The sequence below is a fragment of the Oryctolagus cuniculus genome, chromosome 11 (assembly GCF_051225735.1).
Source record: "Oryctolagus cuniculus isolate XC-2025 breed Fujian yellow rabbit chromosome 11, ASM5122573v1, whole genome shotgun sequence".
Classification (NCBI taxonomy): Eukaryota; Metazoa; Chordata; class Mammalia; order Lagomorpha; family Leporidae; genus Oryctolagus; species Oryctolagus cuniculus.
In genome coordinates this window covers 47,902,697-47,911,243 of record NC_142877.1, presented here as the reverse complement: position 1 = coordinate 47,911,243, position 8,547 = coordinate 47,902,697, and the positions used below count along the sequence as shown (strand labels likewise).

General features: G+C 42.3%; 1 non-coding gene across 1 annotated transcript; it reads left to right on the top strand.

Moving 5' to 3' along the window:
* Positions 1-2,113: 2,113 nt before the first annotated feature.
* On the top strand, positions 2,114-2,219 carry LOC127487789 (U6 spliceosomal RNA). The gene has a single exon (XR_007914970.2). It is a non-coding gene; the product is annotated as a U6 spliceosomal RNA (small nuclear RNA).
* The last annotated feature ends 6,328 nt before the right edge of the window (positions 2,220-8,547 follow it).

The following is an 8,547-nucleotide window of genomic DNA, read 5'->3' as shown; positions in this document are numbered from 1 at the left end:
TTGTGGGCATGGTTCATTCTTTACAACAGCTACACCTTATAGATAACAGGTGTTGAGGGGGCAATGTATGATAAAAGTAGTGCTGGTGAATTAGGCAGTTTGTATCTTTTTGTGATAAGTGATAGAATAGATGCATCCTGGATCTGGAATCATTAAACCACCTCTGAGGAGTCAGTGTGCATCAGAACTTCCTCACTGGGCTGGCACCAGAGAGGCAGAAAGAAGTTCAAAGTGAGAGGTGCCCTATTTGCATTTTGATTGTAACCATTGATGAATGTGCATTTTTTTAATTTCTGTAGGAATACATTAAGAAAGTGAATGCAAACATGCTTTCTTTATAATATTTTTATAATACCAATGTGGTCATGAATTCTCTTAGAACAATTCTTTTAGAAACAGAACACACAGAACACGTTGCTGTGGGTGTCAGTGTAGGGCAGGAAGGGAATGCAGCATCTTAATTGCAACTTGGCGAAAACTTGTATTTAGAGGCCTGTTGCTATTTTTGTCTTTTACAAAAGTGTTGTTTCCAAGAAAATCAATTACAGTTTTTCCTAAAAGACTGAGTTGATGTAGTATATTCTTGGTTATTAAAATCCTCATACATCTTTGGCATTTGGAATTGGTAAATATTCTTGAAATGTCAAAAAGCATGATGGGTACATTCTGTATCTCAGTCACATAAATGTGGGTGTTGTGTGTGCATGCACGGGACCCAAAAGGACATGTTAAACTCAACTGCTTGTGATTGCAGATGACTTTTTTCTTTGTGTCTTGTGTTTTTAAGTTTCCTGTAAAGCACTTATTAGCTTTGAGAAAAGAAAAGATTTTTTTAAAACTTTTATTTGTAAATATAATTTCCAAAGTACAGTTTATGGATTATAATGGCTTCCTCCCCATAATTTCCATCCCACCCACACCCCTCCCATCTCCCGCTCCCTCTCCAATTCCATTCACATCAAGATTCATTTTCAATTATCTTTATATACAGAAGATCAATTTAGTATGTATTAAATAAAGATTTCATCAGTTTGCACCCACACAGAACATAAAGTATAAAATACTGTTTGAGAAAAGATATTTTAAACAAGCAAACAAACAAGAGCTTGTTGCGAGAAGGCCCTTTCATGGTTAAGAGCATGCCCAGAACCACAGACGGAAAACTGCTGCTGGGGAGGGGCTCAGGGAAGCCTCTGGAGAATGCATAAAGTATAGACAAATAGGGCGAACTTCAGAAAGGAAGGGTGAGGAAGAGGAGCTGCAAGCCAAGGAAGCAGGAGCCCCTGCACTTTGAAACAGCACATCTGAGTGTGCAGACTCACAGGATTCTGTGTGTGTACACAGAGATCCCCAGGAGTAAGCTTTGGATGTCTGGAGCAATTCCATTAGAGGAAGGACGATACCAAGCCCCATCTCCAAACGGAAAAGAAGCCAGCAACCCAGGACTCAAGCCAAGACTTATGCATATGGCTGAAATTGTATTTCAGAGCTTTGATTCTTGTGGGGGAGAGATGATCACACAGGATATCTATCCCCATAGAAAGATGACCAGGACAGTATATAAGTGTGTGTGTGTGTGTGTATATATATATATATATATTTATATATATTTATATTTATATGTATTTTAGGGCACTTGAGAACGTTTTGGAAAGCAGCATTAAAAGACAGGTTCATGTGACCAAGGCTGTGGCGTAGCAGGTACAGCTGCAGCTTGTGATGCTTGCTTGCCATGTGGGCGTTGGTTCGAGACCTGGCTGCTCCACTTGCCATCCAGTTCCCTGCTGATGCCCATGTGGGAGACCCAGAAGAAGCTCCTGGCTTCAGATTTGCCCAGGTCCAGGCATTGTGGCCATCTGGGGAGGCCACTCACTCTGCCTTTAAATATATAAATGAATCTTTAAAAAAATGGGTAAGTTCATTTTGGTGCCAAGAAATATCCATGCATAAATATGGTCTTAACAATGCTCTTGAACATGAATATTATGACAAAAAACTCTGCATACATTTCAGTATTTTTCTGGCAAAATAAGCTTATATTTTACTTCTATTACTTTCTGCAAGCTTCTTGAAGTACCCTGGTATCTAAAGTGCATTTAAAAAGTTAGAGAGAATGCTCACTTCAGCAGCACATCTGCTAAAACTGGACAATACAGAGAAGATTAGCATGGCCCGTGCCCAAGGATGACATGCAAATTTGTGAAACGTTCCATAGCTTTGAAACTGACATTATGAGATGCAATTACTTAAACAGCCCTTATCTTGACTTTTGTTTAATAGTTAATTATTTCATTTTATTTACTTATTTTTGTTCTATTTTTTCTCTGCTTAATACCATTGGTTGAACTCCTTACTTAACGTATAATTAATCATAGATTGAAAATAGATCCCAGTTATAAACAGTGTAGGAAAGAAAGGGTGAGGAGCCATACAGATCCTCACACATTCCCACAGACTTACCCTAAGGGTGAAGCTAAAAACTTCCCATGGGGCTCCAAATTCCTGGCACTAATCCCATCTTATGGGATAAAATGATCATATTAAGTATGGGATTGGTCATATAGTTAGACCCTAAGTCAAAGGGATCACATAAATAAGACCAAGTGCCTGGTAATAACAATAGATAGAATTACAAAGGAGAGAAAGTTCCAACATGGGAAGCAGTGCACACAGCAGACTCATAGAATGACAAACGCCCTAAACAGCACTCTGACCTCAGAATCAGCCCCTAAGGCATTCAGGTCTGACTGAAAATACTATGAGAGCATTTCAGGCATGGAAAGCCAAGACATAGTGGCAAACATGGTTCTTCATCAAAGATCTCTGTGAGTGAGACCTCAGTGGAAAGAAAGGGCCATCAAAGAAGGATGTACTTTCCTCTGAAGGGAGGAGAGAACTTCCACTCTGCATAGGGTCTTGTCTAAAAATGGATGGAGTTTGTGGACTCCTAAGACTTCCATAGCCTTTTCAGCTCATGGTGAGCCTTGGGTGATCACTGACGTCATAAATAAGAGTGTCATTTGTTAAATCAACAACACTTGCTCCCCATGTTGGACCTGTGTCCTTAATGAGGTGTACTTTGAGAATCAATGGTAAAACTTGTCTTCAAACTGTTCTTGATACTTTGTGTGTCCATGTGGGTGCATATAATTGAAATCTCTACTTAGTATAGAATTGGTCTTCAGTATATAAAGTCAATTAAAAATGAAGCTTAATGGAAAATGGAATGGGAGAGGGGGTGGGAGGTGGGAATGGGGGGAAGAAACACTATATCCCTAAAATCTGTACGTACGAAATTCGTATTCATTAAATAAAAACCTTCAACATAGTCTGACAAAGAAAACATAAATGTACATATCAAAAAGGTAAGACAGGACCAGCTCTGTGGCATAGTAGACTAAGCCTCAGCCTGCAGTGCTGGCATTTCATATGGGCACTGGTTCTAGTCCCAGTTGCTCCTCTTCTGATACAGCTCTCTGCTATTGCCTGTGAAGGCTGTGGAAGACACTGCAAGTGCTTGACCCCTGCACCCATGTGAGAGACCGGGAGGAAGCTCCAGGCTCCTGGAGTTGGATCAGCCCAGCTCTGGCCATTGCGGCCATGTGGGGAGTAAGCTAGTAGATGGAAAATATCTCTCTCTAAATCTTTCTCTCTCTCTTTCTCTCTCTCTCTGTCTCTCTCGCTCTCCTGTCTATAACTCTGCCTCTTGTATAAATAAATAATATCTTCAAAAATAAGAAAGAAGGCAGTGTTTTCAAAGAAATGAAATTCAAGCTAGAAAAATTTAATAGAAAACTGAAAATATCACAGTGGTATTATAACATCTGAACATGTACATATTAGTTAAAACTGCATCGAATATAGAAAATAAACTATCACAATCGACTGAGAAAGGGATTCATGGGATTCAGCATTGGAGCTGTCCACATCAGTTAGGGACCCAGCAAAGTTGTAGCCAATGAAGACACAGAGAATGGAAGTAGGAATAAAGGTAATTTAATTCCCTTTTGTTACAGGAAACACTTGAAAATATAAATCACTTAGCAAAATCAAATAGAATCTCCACAAACTTGTATATCCAAAGCACTTCTCACTCTCCATATCAATCTACAATGATACAAAAAATGAATGTGAAAAAAAAACTTGCAAAATATTACAAGATTTTTAAAAATACTTGTATGAAACTTATGAATCAAATGAGAAATAAAATTTTATATATAGGTCATTAGAATACTCTATTGAAATTGAGTTAATCATAGATTGTTTATAAATGTACAGACAAAATAAATAATCAACAAATTTCCATACTTTATAGCTAAGGATGTTAAGAATAAAACATTATGCAATTTGGGAGGAAACCAGGAGAAAGGAAATAACAATGGATGAGATTCTCTGTAGTCACTCTATTGTGCAACAGAAACCAGCACTTACACCTCCCCAGCTACAATTGAGTACCCAGGAATCAACCCATCTCCATCCCTCCCTGCCTCTTTCCTGCTCAGCCTCTGTACATCATCCTTATATTTTTAGCTTTTGCATGGTCATGCATTTTTCAGCCGTCACATATGAGTGAAATCATGCAACACTTGCCTTTCTAAGTCTAGTTTACTTCACAGGAAATAATGACCACATCCATGCACGCTGATACCTATGACAAGATTTCCAGGCCGGCACCACGGCTCACTAGGCTAATCCTCTGCGTCATGGGCACTCCGGTTCTAGTCCCGGTTGGGGTGCTAGGTTCTGTCCTGGTTGTTCCTCTTCCGGTCCAGCTCTCTGCTCTGGTCCAGAAAGGCAGTGGAGGATGGCCCAAATCATTGGGCCCTGCACTCGCATGGGAGACCAGGAGGAAGCACCTGGCTCCTGGCTTCGGATTGGCACAGTGCGCCGGCCATAGTGGCCATTTGGAGGGTGAACCAATGGTAAAGGAAGACCTTTCTCTCTGTCTCTCTCTCTCTCATTATCTAACTGCCTGTCAAAAAAAATTTTCCCCTGTTTGTAATGGATGAGTAGCATCTCATGGGTACCCCATTTGCTTTGTCTGTTATAAAACACACAGACATATTGGAACATCACATGGTATACCATAAGTATGCATGATTTTATGTGTGCATTCAAAGATCTTTCAGTGAAGGGATGTATAATTTTTTTAACCATCTATTAATTTGGTGATCCTAGAGGTGAATCTCATCAAGCAGAAAGGAAAGCCATATATAAAAAAGGCAGTAACTGTGGCTGGACCTGTGGTTTAAGCCTCTGCATGTGGAAGAAAAGTGCTCCTTCATGGGTAAGCGCAGTGAGAAGTGACACTGACTGCGCAGGTGGCTCTCAGAGCAAATGCCAGTGTGGGAAAAAGAGTGTGGAATGCCTGTGAAGTTACTCATATTCTAGAAGCTGCAGCTTGCAGGGGATGTGTTGCTGTCCGTGGCCTTGGCTATGTCGGGGGGCAGGTGTCAGGTGACAGGTGGCAGCTGAAGGCCCTTGACTCAGGACCGTTGATGAGCTCCAGTGCATCTCAGTGCTCTGGGCAGCAGCAGACAACTGTGAGTGTGGTCCATGAGTGACCCCCATGTAACCCATCCCAGCTGTGACATTGTATTGCTGCTGTACCATGGGCCACTCTGTCCCAACATCCTGGCCAGCCTGAGTGGTTCCCAGCGGCCCCTGAGGGAAGGGTGCTCAACCCCAGTGCAGGATCTCTGTGGCCTCCAGGCGAGGCTGCAGGTTGAGAGCATCCTGGGATCAGACAGGCTCAGTGGTGCTCAGGAGGACAGGAGAGGGCATCTGCCTGGGGATGCTGCCTGTACAGTTCATGCAGGCTGGAAGTTCAAGGTGCTGAGGGAGGGCAAGGGATCTGAGCTCTGGTGTGCAAGTGCATGACCTCCAGGATGCTGAGACGGGGGGGTGTGTGTGTGTGTGTGACTGTTTCTTCACTTGTAACAAAGTTTACAATGTCAAAAAAAAAAGAAAAATTTTAAATAGAAAAAATGAAATAACAAAAATTTTGTACAGTTGTGTCTGTTTTAAGCTAAGAGTTACTAGAAGAATCAAATGTCTTTAAAAATTAGAAAGTTCAGAATGTAAAGAAGTTGCAATAAGCTGTTATTTATTTATTTATATTTTGACAGGCAGAGTTAGACAGTGAGAGAGAGAGGGAGAGAGACAGGTCTTCCTTCCATTGGTTCACCCCTCAAATGCCCACTACGGCTGGCGCATTGCGCCGATCCAAAGCCAGGAGCCAGGTGCTTCCTCCTGGTCTCCCATGCGGGTGCAGGGCCCAAGCACTTGGGCCATCCTCCACTGCCTTCCCGAACCAGAGCAGAGAGCTGGACTGAAAGAGGAGCATCCGGGACAGAATCTGGTGCCCCAACCGGGACTAGAACCTGGAGTGCCGGTGCCACAGGTGGAGGATTAGCCTAGTAGGCCGCGGCACTGGCTGTTACTTTATTATTATTGTTATTATCATTAGTCATCATCCCTCAGAACTAATCAACCACCCACTGGAAGAACTGAGTGTGTTTGTCTCTATTTTAAAAACACTTTTATTTTAAAACAATTTAACAGGCATACACAATTTGTACAAATCTATGGAGTACTATATGTTTATTTATTATTGAAGAACAAATGTTGAGCTCATTCAGTGTGGCCTGAGTGTGCAGTGTGAAGAAGAGTAGAGTAGTGTACTTTGGTGCTGAGAACTTCAAGCTCACTCCTCACTCACTGGCTCACAGAAAGCAGCTTAAAACCTTGCAAGCTCCAATCACAGTAGGTGCCCTGTGCAGGTGCTATGTTTGTATCCTATCTGTATGGGGCCTGTCTATGTTTAGATGCACAAATACCTACCGTGTTTGACAACTGCCTGCAGTGCTGGGTATAGCAATGTGCTGTCCAGGTAACCTGTGCAGTGCCGCATCACCTAGGTTTGTGTTTGTAGACTCTATGATGTGGGAACGGCAGTAAAATCACCTACCGAGGCATTTCTCGGAACATGCCGTACTCTTTATGTGGTGAAACTGTACTCATGTATTTCTTACTGAGTCATAGCGTCACACTGTCCATTCATCTGTTCCCAGCCCTCCTTGGGTGACTTACATGACCGTGTGGCCTCACAGAGGTGTTCAGCTGTGTAAAGGGCAGGAGGCGTCTGTCAGCTGGATACCAGGCTCCGATGGACTTGTTGTTGGGTACGGTATTTTTATATATCACTTGCATCCTCTGCATTGATTATATTATTCATATCTGCGACATTCTTCCTGATATTTTGCCTTGCTGTCCTACCACTTGCTGAAGGTGAGACTGTTGAAGACAGAAACTGTAACTGTACATTTGTCTATTCAGCTCAAGCAGTTTTGATCCATGTATTTGCAAAATGTTACTTGATGGGTTAATAGTTAGATTTGTTTGTTGTTCTTGATGGATTTGATCCGCTTATCATTATAGATGTCCTTCTTCATTTCTAATTATGCCTCTTCCCAAAGTAATTTTATCCAATATTATTGTTGCCATCACTCTTTTTAAAAATTACTGGATTGTATTTTTCCCACTAAGTACTTTAAATCTACCAATGTAGTTGTTAGAAAGTAAGTTTTGTGTGTCTGTAGTTGGATATTTTTACATCTACTCTGCCAATCCCTTTTAATTGGCATTTAGATTATTTCTATTTATGGTGATTATTGACACATTTATTGTTCTTTCTTCTTGAAAGACTGCCATTAAAGATAAGCTTACTAGTGAAAAGTTTTATTTTACTTTTCCTTCACCTTAGAATGTTTTTCTTTTTCCTAAGTGGTGAACTCTGCATTGACCTCAAGGTTAATTCATAGTAATTCTACATAAAAGAAAGACAGCAGATAAATCCAAACAATGAACATGGTTGTAAACCAGATCAGAACTATACAGACATGCCCCTGTACAAAGGCAGATTTCTGATGTGTTGATCCCCATCTCTTTTCCCCGAGGATAACTCATGAATACTGACACCAGAAGCCTCTGATTGCGTGTGTGTGAGACCTTGGTCTCCAGCGCCCTTGCACAAATGTCACACCCCTGGACATGAGTTGGCTGGCTTCCAGGTACCAAGCTCTACTAAATTTCAAGGAGGAATGGAGATCCCACCCTGTAAGATGCATTGGAATTCCCATGACCACTTCCTCATCCAGGCTCAGGGGTTTAGAGGAAAATCAGCAAACATCAAGGCAGGTGCAGCTCTACCCTCCGATGCCTATGGCTGGGGTGGGGCAGCAGTGCTCTAGAGAACTCTGTGTAACGTTGATGAGACTGGGAGTACTCTCTAAAAGCAACTTTCCCACCTTCACTCAGGCAGAGGGGCGGCACCTGGCGACGGCAGGCGGTACTGCGCAGCCCTTTGGTATCCCGTCTGCTGCTATGGCGCCAGCTGGGGAACCCGGGCCCTTGGGACCCCACTTCCTCTCGGTGATGGGGAACATGGGCCTCTACTGGGGCACCCTGGGGGGACACATCTGAGCGGCCTCGAGCATGGCAGACCCAGGAGCAGCACTGCAGACTTCATTAGACACGTACCCACAT